Genomic DNA, 27,786 nt, shown 5'->3' with positions numbered 1-27,786 from the left:
TTCCAGCTCTGTCTTTGCCATGCCTCAAGATCTGGTAACTGCCAAGCTCTCGATCTCATCAGAGCCTCATCACCATCTCCAGCCAACAGCCAGCAACCTCAGCAACCCCTCAGCAACTCCCTCTGTGGTTCTCTTCAACTCTGTGGCTCTCTCGATCTCTAGTGCAGTCCTACTCCAGGCAACAGTCGTGAAGCCTTTCGGCAAAGAAAAAATCCTTGGTCATAAGACTTTTTTGCATGGTCCTAGTAGTATGGAACATCATCCAGACAGAGACTTCAGGCCCATGATCCATGCAGCTACCACCTTAGCCTGTGCAAATATTTAGACATGTAGAGTGAGGAATTTCCTTGTCTAAGGAAAATCTTAAAATGCTTTCCAAAACAGGCCTTTGCATATGAATGCCGAATAAGGGGAACACGTATTTCCTCTAGACTTTCTCCTCCATAGCAAAAAGTTTCGTTTGCTTATTCTAAGATGCTTTCTAAACGCCACAATCTTCAATCAGATGGTAGGTATTCTTCATTATTCCCCTTTTACTATGATCTGACCTCCTGCCATTGTGCACAGAGGGAAATCTGGTGCCAGCTATTTTGATGGACTCATTTGCATAATTCAGGGTGTGGACTTCTGGTGTGTCTGCAACATCTTGAGCCTCCTCCAAACCTACATTGTATAGGTTGGTGATGTACAAAGATATAGTAACAGTGCGTAGATGAACCCTGGTTTAACCCATCTTGTAAAGGTGAAGGGTTGAATTTGTTTGCCATCTTTAGATTCCATAATCTTGGACATGGAGTGTGCATCAAGGGTATTCTAATTGAAAACAAACTGTTGTCTCAACCGAACTTGGGCAGTTTGTTTTACCTGTTAAGTCTGCAAAAGTCGAAATAGCAGCATCTGTTTTAACAGGTTGTCCATCTGCATACTCTGGGTAAAAATAAAGACATGAAGAGCTAACTAGAGATTTGGCCGGGATTATAATTATACCTGAAATGGGTTCCAAATATTCTCCTAAATCCCAATCTGCCAGAAGTACAGCATCATCTGGAGGCTTACATCTGCTATTATTATAAATCAGACTTGCCAACCTACAGAACATCAGGTGATCAGTGGAGCCTTTCCAATCTAAAGGGATCCACACAGTGTTGAGTCTGAGTAGGGCTAGAGGACACAACATTTCAGGAAGCAGCAAACTATTAGTGTGGTTCTTTATTCAGCAATACATCTTAAAATCCCAGAGAGTGAGGGCGATTGTGCAAGGTTTCCACAATCCATGTATCAGAAATCAGCCATTTGAGGTCAATGGTGTTTTCATGGTTTACTATGCAGTCCCGTTGCTATAAAACGGGGATTTCCCTTGCCTCTAATCACAGAGATGTGGCCATCTTTTATTTCAAGTATTATATTTTTTTTGGTGCATTCCAAAAGGATCTTATCACATGTCAGTGTCCTGCCTTCATTTTCTGTGCTACAACTTTAGTTTTGTTTTCATCAAAATAAGATAACCAGTCAATGCATCCATTTGCCTTCCTGCCAGCCAGGACATGTTGTTTTGTAAAATGACCTCCTTGACTTTTGAATTGCATTAGCCAGTTTTCGCCTGCTCATTGCCAATGCCTGGCTTGCACAAAGGAGACATCCACAAGTATTTACTTCCACTTGCTGGGTTCAATTGGTCATCATGTCCTCTAGGTTCCCCCCAATTAGCCCTAATCTTGGCATATAACTTGGAATCACTGCATAAAATAAGTATGCTCGTCTTGTCCAATTAGAGGGGATTGTGTTCCCTCTCAACATTTCAAATGACCTTGAGGTTCCCATAGGAGGTCCACCTGCCAAGCATTCTCAATATGTAATAACTAGCGAAGGTAGAACCATATTTATTTATTTATTATGTATTTATATAGCGCACAACAGCCCGTGGGCATTGCAGCACTATTGCAGAGGTATGTGAGTTACTTGGTTAAGTGTTACATGCATACACATAAGGTGTGCACTGTTCGTCTGGTTACAGAGAACGTGATTACACATGAATAAAGAGAAAATATGTGAGCAGAGGTTATTCAAACTTGGTTACAGTGCATACATATAAGGTGTACACAGTTTGTTTGGTTAGAGGGAACGTGAGTATGCATGATTTGAGAAAAAAACAGGTGAGCAGAGGTTACTAGGACAGACAAGTTTTGAGGGCTTTGTGGAATGCAAGGTAGGACGGTTCAGTCCTGAGAGTAAGTGGCAGGGAGTTCCATTGTCTGGTAGCAATGAAGGGGAAGTTAGCACCGCCTGCCGTAGCGCGTTTGACTCTCGGGACAATGGGGGTCATTACAACCCTGGCGGTAAGGGGTTAACGGCACCGGTAAGGATGCCAGTGCCGTTAACACTCTCCCGCCCTATTACGAGGTCCCTTAGTGGGTCTCACCAGGACCGGATGGTTTTACCAGCCTGTCTTAGCGGGAACCATTAAAGGACCATGGAGCTAATAACGGGCCCACAATTTACGGGCCCGTTATTTGCTCCTTCCCCATTTCCATTGAGCCCTATGGGGGCTCGAATGGGAATGGGGAATGGTTTTCTGAATGGGGACTTACCGGTCCTCCAAGGTTGGAATGACCCGGTAAGTCCCCATTTTGTGAACCCAGACACGGGTTTGGAGGCAGCCATGGTGCTATTTGCACCATGGCTGCCTCCAAACTCGTAATGACCCCCAATGAGTCGGTGGGAGTATGGTGTTCTGGTGGGTCGGGACGAGCCCGCTCTGACTACTTTTGAGGAAAGGTAGAGGGGGCTGTGTGAGTGGTGCACTTGTTGGGTGTCCTGACCCACGATTGAGCTATCATGCTGCAACATTTGGTGCTGTGGGCTTAGACAATCCAAGATGGCCAAAAAGCCCACATGTGCGCCAGAATCCAGGAGAACCACGCAGTTTGTGCGCTCACCAAAATGGTTACCTAACTTGCCACCCACCAGTTTAAAGAAAGATCTTTGTTAACAAAATCCACTGTTACTGATGTCAAAAAGTTGCTGAAATCGTGGCTCATCGGACCACTTTAAAGATTCAACCCTTTTGTGGGGTTCCACATAACCATTTTACTGTAAGGAGCCTCATCAAAACAATGTTAATCAAGGATTATTTACCACCATGTAAGAACCATTCCTGTTTGGAATGCATTAATCCAAGAAAGATCCCAAAAATGGATGCAGTACCAACAAAATCCTCAAGGCGGCGCTGGCGGTCTAAACTCTGACAGGAGAACTGAGTGCAGTTGCTGACAAAGGAATTTGACTCAGCTGACTTCAAAGGCTGCATTTTAATCAAAAATTAGCCACCTGCTGTTCCCAGAGGCCAGAAGCCTGGGAAACCCTCTCACCTCAAGAGATTCACACCACAGCCCAGGATATCACATGGTCATAATAACCAAATGCAAAGTGACCCCCTGGTCTGCTGACCTCAGCCTCCTGGAGACCACACAATAGGCTCTTGCACTTGAATAGAATATGCTGATGTTGACTGTTGACTGTACACAAAGAGCTCCCAGCAGAAGACACATGTGATCACTGACCCACCCAAGTCTTGGAGGCGGACTCCAACACTCTGAGAACTGAATTGAAAGCAAAATATATATTTTACAGAAACACTGATAACTCTTTGTAATCAAATGACAGGAATGTATAACTTTGAGAGCCTTAATTTAAAAAATGTACCTTCGATTCAAGCCCAAACTCCAATTTGTCTGATGTTCTGGGGCAAAACCCCGCTATTTATTGATACCACATACTCTGTGTTTAAGCTAGAGATATGGGAATTTACTGGAGTAGGTCTGGACAGCCTGTTTATATGTGTATAACTTTTAATGAAGAACCAAGGTTGCATAACCCACTAAAATCGAAAATAAGTTGCCATTTTTGAATGCAAGCCCTCAGGAAGAGCAGATTTGGGACAGAGACTACCTCATGTGATAGGTAATATGTACATGCAATGACAAACCACTATGTATTTGAGAAATGTGTATTTTGATCAAATATAGATTTGTGGGCAAACTGACCAGGTGAGGATCCTCTTACCCATAAAACCTACAGCATCACTCTGACTCACATTTCCTTCCCCCAATCATGAGAGAGGGGAGAATTGGGCCAATGACAAGTAGAAAGGGGCAGGCTTACCTAGGCCCAGGCACACACCCACTTTCAAAACACATAAAAAGAGACTGCTGGGACAGGTAGAGACATTCAATTCCATTTGCTGCGGAGCATGCTGACCGACGACTTCACATCCAGAGATCCAGACTTCAAATCCATCAATCTCCAGAACCTGTAGCAGTACCCAGAAGGCAGAGCAGTATCCAGAATCCAGTAAGGCTAGACCAGCAGAGCAGAGCTGACCCAGATCACTGTGAAGTGCCGAGACCAGAACCGGAGTCCAGTCCAAAACCTGACCAGATCCGTGGCGAGGCCTATTTCAAAAATATATTGTGAGTACCTAGCAGAACTGTGCAGAACGAATTTCTTAGTTAAAATAATCTAATCCAAACTATTTTAATCTAACCAGAACTGCCTCCTAGAAGTTGTCACTTGTTATTTTGTAAAGCTGCACCACTGTCATTTGTCAATTCTGCAGCTGCAAAGCTGTCACCTGTCATTTTCTAGCTGCAAGCTGTAACCTGTCGCTTTGAACTTTTAAAATTTCAAATCCGAAAAACAACCTTCACAAAATCGTTCATAACTCCGTAGCCGTTTGGGCTAGGAACTTGGTTTAACTTTCCTCTGAAAGCTTAGAATCCTACCTTTCCAACCCAGACTTCCTACTCCTTATACTTTCTCTGCAATCACGATTCACGCATTCGCGAATTTTGCCGCGATTTGCGATTTGGCCCGATTTCTTCACCTGTAAAAATCAGCAGCTTTTGCCTGAACTGCTAAAATTTCGTTTGCCTCCTAAGAACCATCCCTGAATCATTGCTAGAGTGAGCCTGAACTAATATTAACTAGACACCACTCACCCTGAACCTCCTGAAGGGAATTAAAAGCATTTTCAGCATATTTCTCACCGCATTGTCACCATATTCAAAGCATTTTGCCTGTGTTTCAAAACTCCTATCTGTTGTATAAGCTGCTGGGGGGGAATTGAACTGAATTCTATTTGATTGCATTCCTAAGAACTGTGTGCTCTCATCTTCATCTCCTTACATTGCATAAAGAGGGGGGTGAATTGTCCAAGAAAGTGATTACATTGTCTTTTGCGGAAATCCTATCAAGTTATTTTCTGTACTGCATTTTCATTCCACATTGCATCTATTTGAAACCATAAAAGTATTGTTGCTATCTTATCCATCCTATACCCACTCATCTTTGATTATAAAGAGGTGTGCTAGTGCCAGACTATCCATTATTGATTACTGCTCAGATTAAGTGTGATATTCAATTATTAATTCATTATAAAAGTGTGATATATATATATATACTGTTTAATTAAATTCTCAAATAAACCTTTTAAACTTGCAAAACAGAACTACTTCTTGGCTCAGTGGGGTCAGGGGGATTCTAAGAGAGGGATGTTATATAGGGGTAGTCATCCAGAACTCATGAACTGGACATAAAGATATATCAATAAGGGTTTCCATTCAGTATCCCAGACTAGGCATTGACTTAGCTGAAGTGCTGAATTGAATCCTCTTACACACTTGTGTTTGATGGTGAGGTTTGTGAATAAGACACATTCTTAGATGGGAAGCCAGTGGGCTTCCCGTCTTGCTGCCGAGATGTGCTCTCTTTAGGGAATGTTAAGGGCAGCTCGAAGCACGTTGTTTTGGATTATTTGGAGCTTCATTAGGTTTTTAGAAGAGGTTCCAGTGAAGACGACATTACAATCGTCCAGTCTTGAACCTATTATCGGTCTGGCGTTCGAAAGGCAGTTTTTGGTGTATAGGAAAGCTTTGGCTGCGTTAATCAGTTTAGTGGCATAAGGTGCTGAGGAAGTGATAGCGCTAACTTGACGTGACATAGAGAGGGTGGCATCTAAGTAGAGTCCTAAGGTCTTGACAGAGGAAGAGACAGGGATCTGAATGTTGTCGATTGTGAAAGTAGTGTATTGGCTATTGAGTTTTTTTATGGTTTCCTGGGGACCTACCAGGAGGATTTATGTTTTGTCACCATTGAGAGAGAGGCAATTGGCTGACATCCAGGCATGAATGGTGGAGTAGACTGTGTTGAGTGCCTTGGCATCTGTATCGTAGTTGCCGGAGAGTGGTTGTAGTACTTGGGTGTAATCAGCATAGTTGGTGTAGGCTGTGCCTATGGAGTCCAAGATGTCAAATAGTGGCTAGTATGCATTGTATTAAATGTCATGCTCACCCAAAGCCATTATATACAGAAATGAAGGCTTCTTTATTCTGGAATGCCCTGGTGTCCTTTTGGGAATGAGGTAGGCCAAAATGTTTTTTTTTCAGGACTCTTTTTGTGTTTGACATCCCATTTCTCTAATTGTGCATTTAATCATAACTGACTGCCAAGCCGGTGTCTCTCTGGCTTCTATGGGGAATAATGTCAGCTCCCTGAGCTTTCCCAACCACAATTTAAACTCCATGAGCTTTCTGTCTTGGACATAGGTATTTATTAGTTTGAAATTGTTATTGACCAAGATAACAATGTTTGCCCTTTGGATTTGGTCCTGTAGTATCTTCTGCTTTATTGTTTCCTATGCAACTAAACCCAGAACGTGAGTTTCGCACATTCCAAATGATTTGACACCACATTTGGTGAGGCACGTTTACAAAACTAGTTCAGAAGCTTATTGAGAAACGATACTTTATCTGGTCTCCTAAATGCACCTGCGATCTAGAGCTGCTCCTCCATGCATCCCCCTGCAGTATACCAGCACCACCGATGAATAGCCATTAATAAGGTTTTCTTGCTTTAATTAAACCTTTGCACTATACAAAAGGCAAAGTTAAAATTCAACCTCAATCAAAATCCAAAACTATTCCTTCATTACATTACAAAGTATATTTTTTTAAATTCATACAGTACCATTGATTCATTACATTACAAAAATATTTTTTTTCAAAAAAACATGTCATACTTGGATTTGTATATCTAGCATTTTAAACACCTCTAAAATCATCCAATGTAAGTGGAGCACATTTGAAATATTACTGACCCACATTAAATTTAACAAAATAATATTGTTGCTATCCGAAGTGCACAAATATCAAATCTAGCTGAAATAACGCTTAATTTGTCTCATCACTTCGCAGGATAATAAAAGATGCTTAATTGTCTCATTATACTCCCGATTTTTACAACAACGACACGTTCTAAGATTTTCCTCCATAGATAATCTTGCTCCCATACAATCCAAAGCGGGAAGCGTATTCAATGTAAATCGTATGTAATCTTATGTAAATTGCATGTGCTTTATAACAAGAGAACACTAAAATATATTTGGGTAAATTTCCGCTTTTCGTTGGAAATCAACCAAATTGTTTATTTAATGGGCAGATTTGCTCCAGGAACTCTCTCCACCTAATTGAGCATGGAGGACTCACCTTGCAAACTCTGCCAAAAAAACTGGTAACAACTTTAGATTCTGTTTCCAAGCCTGCTGTGGACTAGAAGAGTGCACTATTACACATGTCGTTTTTTACAGCATGGTATCCAGCATCACTCTCATGGGAAAGTTTGAAGGTACTTTATGCCAGTTCTGAGGCTTCCAATAGAGAAAATATACATGGAAAGAGCATATCCCTGTCCAAGGTCCCCCATTAGACCTACACAATGTATCGTGGGGGAGTGTAATAATGAAAAGTACATATAATTTAGGCCTCGCTGTAGACCAGTACCATGCATTGTTTGAGATGCACTGTTTTTATCTTGTGCATATCAAATAACACTGATTATTCATGAAGGTTTCTTGAGAGAAATGACCTTGACTTTCCACTACTGGAATGCCAAACTATCCCATGCTCTGATGCCCACAAACATAGATCCAAACATGTATGCCTATGTGTTCCAGAATACACAATGCCTCACTCATAGTCCTCATTATTATGTACCCCATAATGTCTCTGACTCAAAGAACAGAATGATGAACCATAGAAGAAAGGGTGGTCTCTGCTGCCCTGCCAGTACTTCCTATTATCCCACCCATCCAGACTTTCATTGGAGTATGAGGTGGGCTTCGGGGAGGGGGGCAACGGCTGCCGATTTTCTGAATCCTTCAGATAAGGCAGGAGAAGGTGTCCATCCGGTGGGACAGGGAATTATTGGGATCCTTTGTTCTGTCTTCCCACTTTGCCACAGAGATTCTGATATTAAAGGAAATGCACAGAACAACCATTGAAAATTGGTGCACTTTTCACTGGCATCATAGTACTGCTTGTGGGCATTCTAGAGCACCTTTCATAGTCTTTTTAAGGAGTCATTCTTTAATGATAGCTCCTGCTAACCTCAGCTAGACCCAGGTTACCTAATCTGGTGCCAGCTCCTCTGTCAAATGTGCCCAGATATGAACGATCATTATTGCACTGAACTGTTTGACCACTCTCATACATGGTCTAATCGTTTTAAAAGTGGGTCTAATATCAATTAGTCAAATGAAAGGTAATGCTATTTTCTCAATGGATAGAGGTTCAGTTTGAGTTCTACTATAACTGCCTGAGGAAGAGACCTATATGGTCTGGAGAGCCAGCAGCTGTATTTAAGAGTAGTCCTGGTGAAGGAATCATTCCTGAAAGGATCTCGTTATGAGGCCTGATTTACAGAAATGGTTTCACTGGGACTTTCCCATGTTAAAACATTTTTGTAAATCAGGCCCACTGTGATTTTTATAATAACACGCTGTACGCTTCAACCACTCACTAATCTAACTCATTACAGTGGCACTGCTTGGCCCCCCTTTCGTGATTATCTACCTTACTCCTACAGACAATTCCCAATGTCGATCTTGTATTGTTGTAGTTATGCTGGGTTGTTGCAGTTCATTTGAATTTCAAGCAATCGGAGGAACTGCAGTCACAGATGATAATCACCACCCCTACTCCCACACACCCAGAGGGATTCAATAAAGAATTGAGTGATGCTGATACTGACATTAGCTCCTTTTTCTTTTGATGGGCAAACAGGGAAACACACCTAATTATCTATTGGTCATTTTCATTCATGAACTTCCTACTATTCTTCATCACAGTTCTCACTATAGTGAGCTGAGTCTTTACCCGAGATATGCATCCCTGAAGCCCCCGTCTAAAGAAGTTTCATTGTTTTCCTCCTTGTTAGGATCATGATTATCCCAAAATCCTTTCTTTCAAAATTTCCACAACCTTTTTACCTCTGGCCAATATGAGAATGTCATTGGGCCTCATTACGAGGTCGGCGGTAAGGGGTTAACGGCAACGGTAAGGGTGCTGTTGCCGTTAACCCCTTACCGCTGCATTAGGAGGTCCCTTAGCGGGAGCTGCTAAGGGACCAAGGAGCTAATAACGGGCCTGCTATTAGCGGGCCCGTTATTAGCTCCGTCCCCATTCCCATTGAGCCCTATGGGGGCTCGAATGGGAATGGGGAATGGTTCTCAGAATGGGGACTTACCGGGTTCTCCAAGGTTGGAATGACCCGGAAAGTCCCTATTCCGAGAACCCGGACCCGAAAGGCGGTAAGGGGGTAGCCATGGTGCTAATAGCTCAGGGGCAATGTGCTTGTCTTGGAAGCAAGATAACATTGAGCAGCCTTTGATACCAGGTCCCCATAGAAACCCAATTTATTTATTTTGTATTCAATGCTACCCTAATGGAATGTCAGTAATAAATGCTTTGTTGTAGGGTCTGTTTCCCATGTAACCATCTCAAGTGTTCCTGTAAGCCCAGCCAATGAACAATGCTCAGTTGGTTGCCGAAGCTAGGTTTTCACAAATAAATAATCAAAATGAAATAAAACAAAAATGGCCGGTGTGCTTGTTAGAAAGCTCCATATTTGCATGGCTCGCTCTTCCGCAGCCCAAGGACTTTACCTTAATGTATGCATTCATTATGTATTTCTGACGTGTACCTCTTACATTTCGAATCCCGTATAGGAAGATATATTTGCATCAAGCAAATGAGCTTTATTGCCGCTTCCTAGCGGATAGGTAGTGTACATTACTCATCCCTGAATTAATCACTTCATATAGATTTAGTAAACATAACTTAGCAGGGTGCCTTGTGGCAAAGCCTCTGTTTTTGCAGGAAATAGATTATGAACTGGACCCACTCCAGTGCGTCCTATCGCCCCTGGCTTTCCTCCTTTGTACAGAAACAGTGGGAGAACAATGACGAATTGAGCTGAAGGTCAGTGCATTGCTCATGCGGCACAAAAACGATAATTTCAATAAAAATGTAACAAGGGTTTCAAAACAACTCATTAGCTTACAGCCAGTGTGTCACACAGGGGAATAATAACAGCAGAAGGATAAATGGGAAAGTGCCGAATGCACACTTCACTTCTGCATCGAAATAGCCTTCCTGCAATGCATTTGCTGGACATAAGACTTTATAGAGGTAACTATATATATAGATATATATATTCATTGAAAAAAACGTTGTTAAAGGGACATTATAGTTAAGTTGTGCTACTAAAAACTTATGACAATCAGTAAAAAAAACTGTTAAAGTGATGTTATGGTTCGAAGTAAAACCGGAAAACCGCTGAAATTCGCCAGTTATGGTAATCTAAGCTACCATAACTCACGCCACCACCGTGCACTGCTACGACTAACACCCAGGATATCCTTATTTCCGGACACTGTCCGGGTCCCCGGACATTTAAAAAAGTGCTTTATGAGCAATCCAAGGTATTTTACAGTAAAAGTTCACCATTGCACATGTCCCAGACAATGTCCCAACCGATCTACATACTTTTTGGAACTTTTTGAGCCCGTTCTTAGTGTTCAAAGTGTTTGGGGATGGTGCGGGTGCCCGCGAAGCGCGCCCCAGCACCCCTGCAAAAGGCCACACCCCAGAGCTGATCCTCATTCTGCTTTTTTGGATGTCCAAGATTTACAACAGGGCAATTGTACAGGTTGCTGTTCTTGGTTCCTAGTTCCTGGTTATTAACCTTCCAGATGGCATTACAAATTGCTTCTGCTGCTACTGCCGCGGCATAAGCACCCCCACCCACTCCAACACCACCACGTCCCCAAGGGCCTGCAGAGGGGAACAGGCATTAGGATGCAGAGGAGATGGATGAAGAGGATGAGGTAATGGAAGTCCCTACTACTAGCACTCAACGTGAGTCTTGGGTGTGGCGGTTATTTATTACCGTTGATGGAAAGTCAAAAGCTCAAGCGAACAAGGTGATCTGCACTCAGTGCCACATGGTGCTGAGTCATGGCAAGGCTGGTTTGTATAGCTTTGGTACTACATCAATGAAGCGACACCTAAAGTCATTCCATGGTGGGGCTATTCGTAAGGTTGTACCTTGCGATAAATGTAGTAGGTTGCGTTCCTCTGCAGCATCCTACTTTTCCATTCCTGTCACCACAAAAGACACTCCTGTGGGACAGTGTATGATATGATATGATATGGCATTTGTAACGCGCCTATACACAAGTGTTTCAAGGCGCGACGAGGCAGGGTGGGAACAAGGGGAGACATACAACGATCCTACTAGGCCAGGTGTCATTCAGATCGCGCAAGTGTAAGGGTAGAGGGGACTGGGAAAAGTGCAAGGGGAAGGGGAGAGGGGGAAAAGTGCTGTACATGGTTAGTAGAATACAAGATAAATAATAGGGCCAGCTGGTGGCAAGTGCAAGGAAAGTGCAGTACATGGTTAGTAGAATACAAGATAAATAATAGGGCCAGCTGGTGGCAAGTGCAAGGTAAGTGCCGGGAGAAGGGGCTGTAGGATACAGACACAGTCCCGTAGTTCAGTTAGGCAGTGCAGGGAAGAGTGGCTGGGCCAAAGACCGAGATCGGTGAGTGGCCCAGTAGCAGATTCAGTGCAGGTTCAGTGATTTTAGCAGGGGAGAGAGGGAGAGAAAGCGGAGGCAAAGAGGAAGGTTTTGAGGTGCTTCCGGAACCAGAGATAGTTCTCCACAAGTTTCAGGGAGGCAGGAAGGCTGTTCCAGAGGGAGGCCCCTGCTGCGGAGAGAGATCTACCCCCAGCTCGTTGCTTGGAGAAGCGGCTGACCCTGAGGTAGTTGGAGGTGGATGAGCAAAGAGCTCGAGAAGGAAGATATTTCGGAAGAGAGAGTTGAAGGTATTTTGGCCCAAGGCCCCAGAAGGCCTTGTGGACAATGCAGAGGGTTTTGAACTTAATCCTCGCAGCCACTGGGAGCCAGTGTAGTAATTTCAGTCCTGGAGAGATACGGTCCCTGGGCTTGAGGCCAAGGACAAGTCTCGCAGTCCTATTCTGGATGAGTTGCAAAGGGCAGAGAGTAGAGGCAGGAAGATTTAGATAGAGGCTGTTACAGTAGTCCAGCTTCGAGAGAACCAGGGCTCTGCAGACACTGAGCTTCTGGGGGAAGGAGAGGAAAGGAAGGATACCTCTGAGGAGGTGTAGCTGGTAGTGTGACTTCTTAGAGACGTCAGATATGTGAGGAGAGAAAGAGAGTGTGGAGTCGAAGATGACCCCAAGGTTTTTTGCCTTGCAGGTAGGCACAGGAAGAGGGCCAAGGGAGGCCGGCCAGAGAGCTGCAGGGAAGGAGGGAGTGGGTGTGCTGATAAGTAGAATCTCAGTCTTACTGGCATTAAAGCAGAGGTTGTTGGCGGCACACCATTCCCGGATAGCAGAGAGACAGTCAGAGATGAGAGAAGGGGAAGAGGAGGCCGAGGGTAGCCTGAAAATGAGCTGGGTATCATCCGCGTAGCCCTCCAGCTGCCTCACAGGCCGTTCATGATGCTGTTGACCCTTACCTTTCCCTTCGAGGGTCACAATATTGTGCATGTTTGCGAGGCAGTACTCTGCAGGGTGGAGAACCTTCGAACTGCTTTCGAGACTGCAATCACGGAGCATGAGAAGGTCTGCGACATACCTGAATAAGGGCCACCCTACATCTTCCTCTCTCCACCTGCTCTTTCTTATCCCCGTGGTTGGTGTCCCTTCCTTACCCTCCTTTACCCTCCTTTCCTTGTGTGTTGTGTTTAAAAAATAAAACATATAAAACAACAAAAACAAAATAAAAACAAAGGCTCTTTTCAGATCCGCCTTTCGCAGTTTAAAAACAGAAGTGACAAATAAATAGTGCAGGGCCCAGTGCATTTTTTAGAAGTCCACGGACATCTAAAATCTGTGCAGTGTTGCACTGCCACAACCATTGCACTTTTCTCTGGGAGGAAGTGGTGGCTCTGAAAATAGCCTTTTTGTGGTGTTTTTTTGTGTTTCAAAAAACTTCAAATGGTCAACACCTACTGCAAAATGGATTGATCCAATTCCAAAAAAGGTTGCAATGCATTTTGTATATTTCGCAAAAATCTGTTTGCCGGCATAAGTAAGATGTACTCCATCTCTGCGAAAAATATGTGTGCTATAAAAAATAATGTTTTCATTCTGAAAAAAGGACATACCAACATCTCTCAAAAAGGCACAAACAGCCTTGTTAACATTGCGCCTTGCTTTCTCCATTTGTGGACCAAATGAAAAAGAACGCAGGCACATTTGTCTCTGCGCAGTACAGGAAAAAATTACTCTGGAGTTTGGATACATGTCCATGACTATCCCAAGTCCTTCTTTCATTGCAAATTGCAAAGAGATTCCAGACACATGTCCTAAACTGTTCCCTCCACAATGAATAATAATAATGTCTGGATGACGCTGTGTCACCAAAGAAGCACAGAGAGGTACCAACTCCACCCACTTCATTCCACGCACTCCATGCCAGTGCACTTCCACATGAGAGAATCCAAGATGTGCAGCCACTCCAGAGCGATCTGCATGCACCTCCAAATAATTTATCCATGAATCTCCCAAAATCCAAACAATCTGCTTTCTGAAACACACAGCCATAGCTATCTGCTCTTCTATCAGGAAAAAGACTTACTGACAAAATCTCTCCTTACACAACACACCCAGTAAACCTTATTGACCAATCTCTTGCATGCCACTCAACCCCAAAATCCCTGTATGTAATACACGCTGTCCGCGGACAACTGTGCTGTCCGCGGGCAAATCAAAAAATCTGAGCGTGGGGGATGAAAATTAAAATAGTGTGCCCCATTTCCCCTTTGAAGTTGGCTCTGAAAAGAGCCTTTTTTGGGGTTTTCTTTTTGCTTCAGAAACACCTTTTATTTTTTTCTTTTCTTCTAAAAATCTTCACATTAGCTTCCCCAAAGCATCCCTTACGTTCCAAAACAGCATGGCATTTCCCATAAAAGATAAAGAAATGCCATTTTCCTTAAAGTAATCAACATTACCAGAGTCAATGTTGTCATTGTTGCAAAACAACATGCCCGATCTAGTCATAAAACCAAACATCCCTCGGTTGACTAAGCACCTAGCAACATTTTGCTGAGGACAAAAAACAGAACTATTGTCCCATATTGCCCTAGGTGTTAACTCAGAAAAAATAACCTTGGCATTTGGAAGGACTTTCATGATTGCCTGTACCAAATTTTGCAGATCTTGCAACAAAGTAGGGCCACTAACATAGCCCAAATTCACAGCACCACAGTCTAGGACAACAACATGTGGACTATGAAACCTAGCCACATCCTGACAAACTACTAGAATTGCCAGGCACAGTGCTCCAAACCACATCCACTCCTTTTGTGTCAAAATGGTTAGCCACATTCCTAGATTTTGCATAGTGCTCCAAACCATTCACAAACATATCTCCAACTTTCTGTGCCTCCGCCATCTTCACTACACACAGCCTCTCTCAATATGAAGCAGATCCTCAACAACTGATTGGATAATCCTCAAAATACACTCCCACTTCATGCTCAGAAGCCCCGGATGTAGCATGTCCTGTCTGCGAACAGCCGCACTGTCCGTGGAGTGCGTAAGTAACACTGAGGGCAGACCTTCTACCCTTTCAACGGCACTCTCTGCACCATTTCCTCATTGGCTACTGTTAAGCAGTCACACAATCATCCATCAATCAGATCCAAGAACTCTACATCTAACTCTGTCATCACAGATCAGCACTTTAGATGTACTATTGATCACTCTCAGTACAATTTGGCTGTCATTGCAAAGGACCTACAGCAACAACTACTATAAAACTTCCCAAGATTTCCACTTGCAGATTCAAGCACATCCACATGCATGAACACAGACTATAGGTATGAATATTTTCTACACAGTACATGTACACCTCTTCTAGAAATACAATACATCCCGGGAGCATAGCTCAGTGGCAACGTGCGTGCCTTGAAAGCAAAACGACACGAAGCAAGCAACACAGATTTGATCCCCGGGTCCACGCTTAGAAACCTCTGGGTGTTTAAGCGCGTTATAAATACGCAACTAAGACAAAATAATTACGCAACTAAAAAACAAACAATTCCTGTATCAGCGCCTCGATGCCCACGGGCTGTGTAAGCATTTTAAAAATGTAAAACAAAATAAATAAAAATATAAACAGTAAATGCCACTGACCCTTTATAAACTGTAAAATTAATTTACTGTAATTTCTCCCATCTGCTATGAAGTGTCACTTGCAAAGCTTTTAGCTCTCCAAATATTTGTTTACAAACACACCTATCTAAAAAAATATTGTTTCATATTATACGAGGTGAAAAATAATAGTATAATTAAAAAGACTGTCCAGTGTGTTATAAAATTCCACACAGCCAGGATGAATACATACATCTTCATTCAAGCACACACACAGACAATATCATTAGAAAGGCTCCCAGATCAAACAACACCACTGCCTCTACATCAAATCCTTCTGCTTTATTACCCACACCTTCACAAAGGCATACATTGAATGCTTTTATGTACAATCTCTGCCATTTACCCTGTAAAATAGCACAAAATGCATATGATTATTATTTCTGTCTCTTAACAATCATTAACATAACATTAAAACAACAAGTGTGCTCTATACGTTTACTATTATATTCATTCGAAAAACATATTCAGCTAACAGAGTCTAAATAAAATATACAGGATGCACATAGGCAAAGAAAAGTGCAAAATAATGTCTACATTAACAAAAGTGCTATAAACACACATATGTACTAACTTCTTTCTTTTACACTTTCAGTGAACACCACTCTCCTGAAAAGCAGCAGCGTCTGAAGTACGAACAAGGACTTAGAAGAAACCTACTCTTTCCATACAAAAAGTAAGTACAAACCTAATATAATGTTCTAACTGTTACTCAAACACATTAGCGTTTTAGTGTTGTAGAAGAAACAAATATATTAACCCTTTACCATTAGATGTAGTATTAGTGCTTCCCCTTGCCAGCTACATACTTTATATTGTCATCTGAAGCCCAGTAAAGTAACACACAAATACAAGAATAGCCTTCCTAACTTGATGTACCTGCCCATTGCACAATCACACACCTCCACAATCATACTTACCATCATTCTCAGACACTCATGCACAAAGCACGCATACACTGCACAACAGCCCAACCTACACTTTCTTTTTTTCTCCAACAGACCCCAATGAATGCCTACCAAAAAGCAACTCAGCAGAAAGCAACGCAGAAGTAGAGCAAATCAAAATAAAAGTGTCCAAAATAAGCATCCATCTCTAGCAGATTTTGTACAAAAAGTTCAAACAAAACAGATAATACAGTCATTAAGCGAAACAAAACAAGCTTCCAGTACAGAAGCTTTCCCTCCTCTATCAAAATGTAAAACCAAACAGAAAGTGATTAACAAAACTTCAACTACCACTACTGCTAACACTGGACCCGTGGCAAGTAAGCATTCCAAAAAAACATTTTTTACAAAAAATGTTCCTCCACACAGTCCTTAAGAACCTTTTAAAAACAGGAGGGAAATCATGCACAACCCTTAAAAGCTACCGTAGAAAATTAATCCCAGAAGCACTCGTAGACAGTGCAATACTTCTCAAACGGAAGGTATTTATTTTAGTTTTAAACAGGATGAAACCACTAACAAAACTAACTACTAAACTACAAAAAAGACTTCTCAATAAACGGAATATCACCAAAAATAGCTTCTTAAACATCTGTGGAGGTGAATGGAGCCACACCACAGAACTTTATTTTAATGAAGAAACATATGAACAAAAGTAAACAAACCCAATTGCCATACATAGCAGTGGACGAGGGTATGATAAACTTAATAACACCATTATGGAACAAGAAACTCTGCTGACAAAAATATCCCCAGAAAACTCAGTATCACCTCCCCAATCTACTGAACCAAAACATCCAGTCTACAAATGGATGTGCACATCAATGTGTAACATTGCCAAAAAATCTTTCAAATCTTTACGTCAGTTCCTCAATCAGTATGTAAAAAGCAAAGACACATTCAAAATGAAACTACTACAAAATATGGATGCCTGTCCAGTGCGCAAATACACAGGACTACAAGGACATTCATTAGCCTGCATTTCAGGACCTATTTGCAGAAGCACCTTCCATGATGCTAAAAGTCCTGCTTTAGCACCAGCCAACTTAAATAACAATTTTCTACATGTTACAGCCAAACAACTACTCGAAGAAAAAGACCATATATAGAGAAAATATTTTGGAATTGAAAGCCACTTACAAAATGAAAGAGATGTACAACAAACTAGCAACTACTGCACAAATAGCAACCTTCTACTAAACACATACAAAAAAGAAATACTAAAGTTTAAAAGTACCTCCGCTGAAGTACCAAACCATGTGTACGTGTGTTGCCGCAGGACTTCTTATAAAAGTACCACAAAAACTATAGACATAACGTACAAAATAGAAGACAATGAAGATTCGAAATGGTTCCAATTAGCTCTCTACCTTAGAGCAGAAAACAAATAGGACATTACTGACCCCTTAATACTTTGCAATTACTGCACTGCAAAACTTGACAACAAATAACCGCCTTCATGTGCTATCACAAATAACTTGGAATTATTCCCACTATAAAAAAAACCTGCAACAACTAAATTTATATGAGAGCATCATAATTCAAACAGTGCACCCATTTCAAGCAATAGTACGCCTCCAACCAAAAACAGCAAAATTATCTCCCTCTGAATAAGTCAAAGGCATTTGTGGCAAAGTAGTTTATTTACCATTAGATCTCACAGAAAATGTACACACTCTAGGAGTGCAACGGCCAATAGATCAATCTTTAATTGTCTTAGTAAATGGCGTACCTACAGAAGACAAAATTATTTGGCAACAACTTGTGAACTTACATAAAGTTAGACAAGCCCTGCAATATCTAAAAAACAACAATGAATACTACTACAAAGAAATTAATATTGAAGAAAACCTGAGAGAAACCATTGAAATAATTCAAGAGTCACCAGAAACTGGTCAATTTGAACTTCTAAATCCTGATACAGAATCCAATATTTTAGACCATTATACAATTCATCCTTTACACTCTAAAGATGGTATAGATGATGCACTGGAGATGTACCAAATGTGACAAGCCAAAGGATCTCCAATCAGCATATGGGAAAAAAGTATAGAAGCACAGGCCTTTCCGCTAATCTTTCCTACTGGAAAAGGAGGAAGGTACGCTGATTGACCCACTCAGATAACAGCATCAGAATATCGCTATCTACGAATGTATTCTGATGACCCCAGATTCAGACAAAACGTGGAATACATATTCCACCTTCTCTTTGAAAGTGAACTAGCAACTCTATGCCACGGAGTTGCACACACGTTAAAATCAGGTACCCATTTTCAAAAAATGTCAGCTACGCAATTATTACATACATTTCAAGAAAAAGATGAGGTTTTACAGTCAAGTATTACAAATCTTTTAGCAAACATGCGTGGTACAAACGAATACTGGTTCCGACGTCACAGAGATGTACGCTGTATGATAGGAAAGCTTGGCCCACACACTTGGTTTGTTACATTAAGTTGTGCAGAATATGCATGGGAAGATTTACACAATTTCCTACGCATAGAAAACAAAAATAAAACAAACATAGATATCAAAACACCAGGAGAACTCTGCTCTCTAGATCTTGTAAATGTACCAAGATATTTCCATCATTGCTTCATTGTTATGCTGCACTTTATTTGTAATAAGACTGTTCCTCCCCTCAGAGAAGTTTAACACATCTTTTGGAGAAAAGAATACCAAGCCAGAGGAGCACCACACAGCCACATGCTATTATGGATTAAAGATGCTCCTAAATTCGGTCAGGACAGCGATGCCACTGTTTTGCAGTTCATCCAAAAATATGTCACTTGTGAAATCCCTACACAAATAACACATAGTGACCTTCATGCACACATTTTATAATTTCAAAGACACAAATGTGGGAAATATTGTTGTTGCAAATGTTTAAAAAAGGGAAATACTACACCAAATGCTGCTTTGGTTTCCATAGACCAGTTTCAGTAACATGTCAAGTCAACAACTTCATGTCTTCAGTCAGACATAGTGTCAAATGTAAATCACCTAAGAACACATATTACATAAAAAGAACAGAAGAATCAAAATACATCAATGATTACAATGCAATTGTTGCCCTCCTATGGAATGCAAACATAGATGTGCAGTACATTGCAGATAATTCCACTGCAGTATGTCACAGGCTACTTAACCAAAGCAGAGAAAATAGAGCTTCAAGACCTCTGGGATGACATATCATCTGACAAAACTCTATCACAGAAATTGTACAGTTTAGGCATATATATGCTCTCTCATAGAGAATGTGGCTGCTATGAAGCTGCAGACCGTTTAACGGGTACTGCCTTGTATGGAAAATCTGACAATATAGTATGGCTAAGTCTTGGTCCTGCTAAATCTAGAAAAAGAGTTCTCAAATCCTATGAGGACACAGAAACAATAGCCAAAAATGATCCCAACAGCCAAGACATTTTGAAAAACAATTGACTAGACATATACTACCCAAACAGGAGTACCACTTTGGAAACCGTGGGCCTCATTACGAGTCCGCCAATCTGGACTTAACGTTACCGGTATAACCATACCAGCACCATTTCCGCAATCAACAAATTCTGACCTACGATCCTGGAAATACCACCATCATAAACCGCCACCACGGAGTTAAGGCACCCGTAAACTGTGTCACCAGGAAAACCCCACAGTTACCGGCAATACCTAATACTGTGCGCATTACCAGTATCACGGACATGGAAACACCGCCATGAAAATGGTGGAAAGACCGTGGACACGGTGGCCGCGAACATGACGTTAAACAGTGCCTGGGGAGTTGAATCAGGCCACAGGTGCACCCAATGAGCCCAGCTGGACCTAGCAGGCCACTGGGAGTCTACAAAAGGCCCAGACCCACACCCAGGCGAACTCCAAATGCAACTATGCAAGCAGCAGCTGTAGCAGCATTGGGACTGGGGCTATTGAACCTACAGGCAGCACTGCACATGGTGGCAGTAATGGTGCAGAGGAGGAAGCATAGGCGGAGGAGGCGCAGGCGGCAGTTAGAAAACCCTGCACCCATGCCAAACCCAATTGTGCAGCCAGCACGACCCCGAAGGCAGCCTGCAATACCCGCATCAGGGCCTCACCCTGGAACCTGACCCCAGGACAGATCCACACATTATACTGGCTGGACCGTCCAACAATCATGTACATCACCACCATGATTGAGGACGACGTCAGCAGCCACATTGGCATTCCGACTGCAATCCCCCCCCCTCCTGAAGGTGGTGTCGGTACTGCATTTTCTTTGCATGGGAACTTATCAGCACACAGTTGGTGAGCTGCACGGGCTCTCACAACCCTATTTTTCAAAAAATATTTGGACAGGTACTGGATGCCCTACTGTGGCATGTGTCGGAACACATCGCCCTACCCCGTACCCTTGCCCAGGTCATTGCCACCAAGTTGGCCTTCCATGCCATTGCGGCAATGCCAAATTGCATAGGTGCAGTAGACTGCACCCACATAGGGCTGACAGTACCACGTGCAATGGAGATGGTGTACCGCAATAGGAAACTGTACCACTCACTGAATGTATAGATGGTATGTGACGCCGACAAGTGATCACACATTGCTGCGCACGTTTCCCGGGGTCAACACATGACTCAATGGTCCTGCGTAATTCGACATTGCCACGTTAAATGGAACGCTACACTGGACAAAGCACATGGCTATTGGGTGAGTGTAACGCTCACCTGACTCCCACGGAGGCGCTGGCCTGGTTCGCGCTGCTGTGACCTCTTCTAAGGTGATGCGCAGAGTTCGGAAGACGGACTGGACCGGGCCCCCAAATCTGGCTTGTCTGGCTCGCAGAAGTATCCTTCTGTAGGCGAAAATAGGGGATTGTCACACTCACCAGATTCCCACGGAGGCGCAGGTCTGGCTTCGAGTGCTGATGCTTCTTCAATGGTGAAGCGCAGGACTCTGAAGATGGACTCACTGGCTCGCAGGAATATTCCCCTGTGCGTGAAAAGGGAGTATTACCTACTGACGGAATAATGCTCAAGCCTCCCACTCCCTTCCAACCCTCCACGATACCCTTCCTCGATTCCCCGTGAAGTCTCACCTTAGGGTCTGGAAGGATGAGTTCTCCATCCTGCTTCTGATGCAGGGGCGCGTTGAAACCCAGTTACTTCACTGGTTTGAGGTTTGATGGGAGTTCAAATAAGCTTGACTATTCAGGTAAGGCGCTGTAAGAGTTCTGTAGCAAGTTCAAAAGTTCAAGCTTAATAATAATGTTCATTGTCTTATTGCAGCAAGCGCTAACGCTTATGTCTTTTTCCCCTTAGGGGCCGGGGTTCGGAATGCCGGAGATATGGCGCCGACCCGAAGTGAAACGTGCAGTTCCAGTAAATGATAGGTAAGTTCTGGATGAGCGTTCGGGTAATGTCTTTGCATTCGCTCATTCAATGTCTTTGTCTTTTTTCCCCATAGGGGCCGGGGTCCGGAATGCCAGGAAGCGGCAGGACCCGAAATGAAATGGGAATGACCCAACAGGTAAGTCTTAGAAGGAAACTGAGCTTTTCCTATTCCCTTCCTTCTCTCACCTTGTGTTCTTGTCTTTTTCTCTCTAGGCTCAGGGAAGTGGCTGCGGATCTGGATGATCGTTGCTGAAGATGGAGGTGCCCAGGAAAGGTGAGTGAAATGCAGCGCTGCAGCGATCGAAGCGAAATGCTTTTAAAATGATGTCTTCCCTTTCAGGATTGTCGGTGTGATGTCTCCGTGATGCAGCTTTAGCAGGTAAGGTCTTCTTTCTCTCCAATTCTCTCTTAGCAGGTGACCCAGGATGCAGAAAGGCGTGGCTGAAGTCCAGATGCAGGAGCTGACACGGTGAGCGTCCAGCTGCGAGGAGCAGAACAACGCGAAGCGTGAGTTGCTGATCGGGCGAGGTTTAAATAGCTTTGGAAGAAGTTCCAGGTATGTATCCTTCCACCGATCAGGTATGTATCCTTCCCCGACCACACCCAGGGAAAGTAGTCCCACAGGTAAAGTAGTTCCATTCAGGCCTCAAGAGGGCCTGGATGTAGCAGCATGGTCTGCATCAGGTAAGTGCACATTAAAACACTTGAACACATGTCTAGCTTTATGAGCCTGGCGCCTAAGGCGCCAGGACAGGGGTCCAACATGAGCCTGGCGCCTAAGGCGCCATGACTGTGTCCAAAGGGCCCCAGCTTGGGCCCGCTGGCACTTCCCTGGGGGAAATGATGCCTGCCTCTGGGGTTGCTGGGTCGGACCTGGCTCCTTGGAGGTAGGCATCATGACAGTACCCCCCCTCAAGGCCCCTCCCAAGGTTGTTCCCTCCAGGGGTTTTGGCTTGTTCGGAAATCTCCGGTGGAACCTTTGTATTAATCGAGGTGCGTGAACATGGTTACTAGGCTCCCACGATCTCTCCTGAGGTCCATATCCCTTCCAGTCAACAAGATAGAAGAGTTTGGACTTTAACACCTTGGAGTCTAAAATGTCTTTAACTTCGAATTCTAATTCCCCTTCAATTTGAACTGGGTCTGGAGGCTTGGACAGTCGGGTCCCTGGTTGTACTGGCTTCGAAAGTGATGCATGAAAAACTGGATGAATACGCATGTTAGACTGTAAAATCCAGTTTAAAGGCCACAGGATTGATTATAGCCTTGATGGGATAAGGTCCTATGAATCTGGGATTGAAGGTTCGCGGGACCTTGAGGGGTAAATGTTTCGTTGCTAGCCATACCTGATCTCCTACTTGGTAAGGAGGAGTTTTACTTCGGTGCAAATCAGCGTTTTCTTTATACTTTTTCTTGGCTTGCTGTAAATGAGTTGCAGCTTCTTTGAAGGCTCGGGTTATTGTGGAATGCAGATGATTTACTGCGGGCATTTCCAGGGTCAGAGGTGGATCTAGATCAGAGGTCCGAGGATGGTGACCATACAAAGTATAAAAAGGAGTTTGTCCGGTTCCAGAATGCACTGAATTGTTGTATGCATATTCTGCGATCCAAAGGATGTCTTTCCAATATAACTCGGATTGGTGTAACATGCACCGAAGATATTGCTCGAGAGTCTGATTGGTTCTCTCGGTTTGTCCGTCGGTCTGGGGGTGCTGGCTGGTGGATAGCCTCACATCTATTTGTGCTAGTTGGCAACACTTCTTCCAAAAATGGGAGATAAATTGACTTCCACGATCCGAGACTAATATGGAAGGGAAACCATGTATGCGAACTATATTCCCCAGAAATTCCTTGGCCAAGGTGGAAGCTGAAGGCAAACCTTTTAAAGGGATAAAGTGGGCCATTTTGGAGAATAGATCCACAATTACAAGGATAGTGTTGTAACCCGCACAAGGAGGCAGGTCAGTTATAAAGTCCATTGACAAGGTGTTCCATGGTGCCGGTGGAATATCCAAGGGTTGAAGTAGGCCGGCTGGCCTTTTCTTTTGACCCTTGTTTTGGGCGCAAATTCCGCAAGACAATACAAAAGACTTTATGGCCCTCATTACGACCCTGGCGGTAAGGGGTTTACGCCAGCGTTAGCTGCGCCGACCCCTTACCGCCAACTACGAGTTCCCAGAGCGCCATGGTAATTTTTCCGCCCGCTTTTTGCGGGCGTAAAAATCCATGGCGCTATGGGACCTTGGTGTTAATTACGCCACCGTAGTGTACGGTGGCGTAATTAACACCTTCCCCACTCCCATTGAGCCCTATGGGGCCGAAATGGGAATGGGGAAGGGTAAATGGGTCAATGGGGACTTACCGCCCCGCCGACCTCGGAATGGGGCGGTAAGTCCGCCATCCGCCATGGCGTAAAGGGACTTTGCGCCATGGCGGAAAAGTCCGCCGATGGCGGTAAAAATCCGCCAGGGTCGTAATGAGGGCCTATGTCTTTTCTCCAAGAAGGCCACCAGAAGTGGCGTTTGATTTTTTCCTCCGTTTTAGCGATACCAGGGTGTCCTTCCATCAATGATTCATGATGATGGGCAATAACAAGTTCTTGCAATTCTTTACTAGGCAGAAACAACCGCTCCTGGAAGTAGGGTAAGTCATCCTTAACGGTGTAATGAGGACCCTTTTGACTCCATTCCAGTAAGGCTGAAGAGTCTAGAAGTTGTTTTACTTGCGTTTGGATGTCCTCAAAAGTTTGCAATGAAGTTAGGCCTAAGATTCTTTGTTCAGGTATGATTGGCACAGGTTCTAAACTCGAATTGGGTTCTTCCATGCCAATCCAGGATAAGGCGTCCGCTTTACCATTCTTGCAGCCAGGGCGATAGGTAATTACAAAATCAAATTCCGCAAAGAATAGAGCCCATCGGAGTTGTCGTGAAGATTGAGCTTTGGCCGTCTTTAAATACTGTAAATTTCTGTGGTCCGTAATTACGGTGATGGTGTGTCTTGCCCCGAGAAGGTAGTGACGCCAAGCCTTGAAAGCAGATTTAATAGCCCGTAACTCTTTGTTGGTAATTGCGTAGTTGATTTCAGGAGGAGAACATTTCCTGGACCAAAAGGCCACAGTGTGTAGTTGGTTAGTTTCTGGGTCTCTTTGCGACAGGACAGCTCCCATGGCCGAACTGGATGCGTCGGTTTCCACAATGTAAGGGAGATCTGGGTGCGGGTGCTTCAATATAGGTGCAGAGGTGAATTTGGTTTTCAGGTCCTGAAAGGCTTGTTCGGCCTCAAGAGTACATTCAAAGCGTTTGTTTTTCTTTAGGAGAGCTGTGATGGGTTGGACTGTTCGGGAAAATTCCGGGATGAATCTTCGATAGAAATTGGCGAAGCCGAGCATGCTCTGAACTCCCTTCACCGAGCTAGGAGATGGCCATTTGAGGATGGCGTCCACCTTTCGCGAGTCCATTCGGACTCCTTGAGGTGTCAGGATGAATCCGAGAAACTCCACTTCTGTGGTAAGAAAAACGCATTTTTCGAGCTTTGCAAATAGTCTGTGCTGGCGCAATTTCTCAAGAACTGCCCTAACATGTTTTCTGTGATCGGATTCTGAAGAAGAGTACACCAGGATATCGTCAATATAAACAATGACACAGACGTCGATAAGTTCCCGAAGAACATCATTCATAAAGTACTGAAAGGTGGCAGGTGCATTGCACAAACCGAAGGGCATCACCTGATATTCGAAGAGCCCAAATTTGGTGCGGAATGCAGTCTTCCATTCGTCGCCTTCTTTTATACGCACCAGGTGATAAGCTCCTCGGAGATCTAACTTGGTGTACACACAAGCGTCTTTCACCTGGTCGATAAGCTCAGGGATCAGGGGCAGAGGGTAACGATTCTTAATCGTTATTTGATTTAGGGCGCGATAGTCTATACATGTTCTAAGGTCGCCCTCTTTTTTCGGCACGAAGAACAGAGCTGAGGAGACAGGAGACTTGGACAGGCGAATAAAACCATTGGCTAGGTACTTATCTAAATACTGACGCAAATGTAGGTTCTCAGGTTCCGTAAGAGCATAAATCCTACTACAAGGTAGTTGAGCATTGGGTACCAGATCGATTTGGCAATCATAAGACCGATTGGGAGGTAACGTGTTAGCCTGTTCCTTCTGAAAAACGTCTTGGAATTCTTGGTATTCTGACGGTAGCTGTACAGGGGTGGAAGTTGCTGAGGCTAGACCCATAACTGGATTTCTTGGGTAACAAGTTGGTTCACAATCAGGAAAACTTATCTTCTTTGCTCGCCAGTCAATTCTGGGATTATGTGTTTCTAACCAAGGAATTCCAAGAATTACTTGAAATTGTGGGGCCTTGATCACATCAAACACGATTGCTTCCCGATGTCCATCCTGACCCACCAGTGTCATTTCAACAGTGGAATGCGTTACAGGCCCTGAGGCTATTTCGGTTCCATCTACTGTAGTAATGACATCTTGGGTTACTTTCGGGCGGAGAGGGAGCTTAATCCTGGAAGCCAATTCACGGTCTATGTAATTTCCAATAGCTCCACTGTCGATGTATGCTTTTAAAGCATGCAACAGCTGAGGCTGTTTTGGGTCCACGAGCACCATTGGCATGACAAAATGCGAGGTCAAAGAGTTTGTTTTCAAGCTCGGCAAGCGGACCCCTACGCTTGTCGGGCTAGGTCGTTTCCCAAATCAGGTGTCAATAAATCGTTATCCGTGGCTCCAAGCACCTTCTTAGGTGGTTTAACCGGACAATTTCGAAGAAAGTGACCGGAAGTCCCGCAATACAGGCAAAGTTGCTTTTGCCGCCTTCTCTCTCGTTCCTTATGCGTTAATGGTCCTTTAACACCGCCGATTTGCATAGGTTCGGATACATCGGTACTCTTGGAGTTAGCGTGGGTTTTGATCGGTACTCGGGTTTCGTACTTGAACCGATCTGCTTTTCTATTTTGAAGTCGGTGATCAAGTTGAACCACCAAGTCTATGTAGTCTGCGCAGACCTGGGGTGGATCTACTATTTGAGCTAGAACATCCTTAAGCTCTCCGTGCAGGCCTCGATGAAACAATGTGATCCTTTTGTTTTCCGGCCATCCAGTTTCCACAACCAGTCTATTAAAGGTGGCAACGTAGGACAGGAGATCCTGATTACCTTGTCGTAAGGATAGCAGTTCGTTATCAAGGGCCTGTCCTTGAGAGTGTCGAGTAAACAATCTTTCCATGCTGGCCTGGAAACCCTGAAAATTCTGGAGAATGGGATCATCCTGATTTACCAATGGAATAGACCAATCGGCAGCACTGCCACTGAGGTAAGATAGTATAAAGGCTACCTTGGTCTGGTCGTTAGGGAAGGCCCCGGGTCTGCATAGAAAGTGTAAACGACATTGGTTCATAAAGACGGCATATTTCTTGGGATCCCCCGCAAAACGTTCAGGCGGGGCCAAAGGCATGTGTCCAGGTAGATTGATTTGTACCGGGTTATTCAAACCCATTGATGTGGAAGTACCTCCGGAATTAGGTAAAGGAGTGTGCCCTGCCTGGGCCTGCAATAACCTTTTGGCCAGGTCATCTGTTCTTTCCTTGGATAGGATCAGTTCTCTTTTGAGAGCGTTAGTCTCCTGGCGGGCTGAGTGCACTTCTGCCCGTAATTCCCCCAAAAGCTGGGCCAGCTGATCTGTCTCGGAAGTCTCCATAGCGCCCGGGTGGGAAATTGTGGGTAGGCTTCGCGTTCTGTCACGCTCACCTGATTCCCACGGAGGCACAGGTCTGGCTTCGAGTGCTGATGCTTCTTCAATGGTGAAGTGCAGGACTCTGAAGATGGACTCACTGGCTCGCAGGAATTTTCCCCTGTGCGTGAAAAGGGAGTATTACCTACTGA

The sequence above is a fragment of the Ambystoma mexicanum genome, chromosome 2q (genome assembly GCF_040938575.1).
Source record: "Ambystoma mexicanum isolate Mex_15411 chromosome 2q, UKY_AmexF1_1, whole genome shotgun sequence".
NCBI classification, from domain to species: Eukaryota; Metazoa; Chordata; class Amphibia; order Caudata; family Ambystomatidae; genus Ambystoma; species Ambystoma mexicanum.
This window is presented reverse-complemented; position numbering follows the sequence as displayed.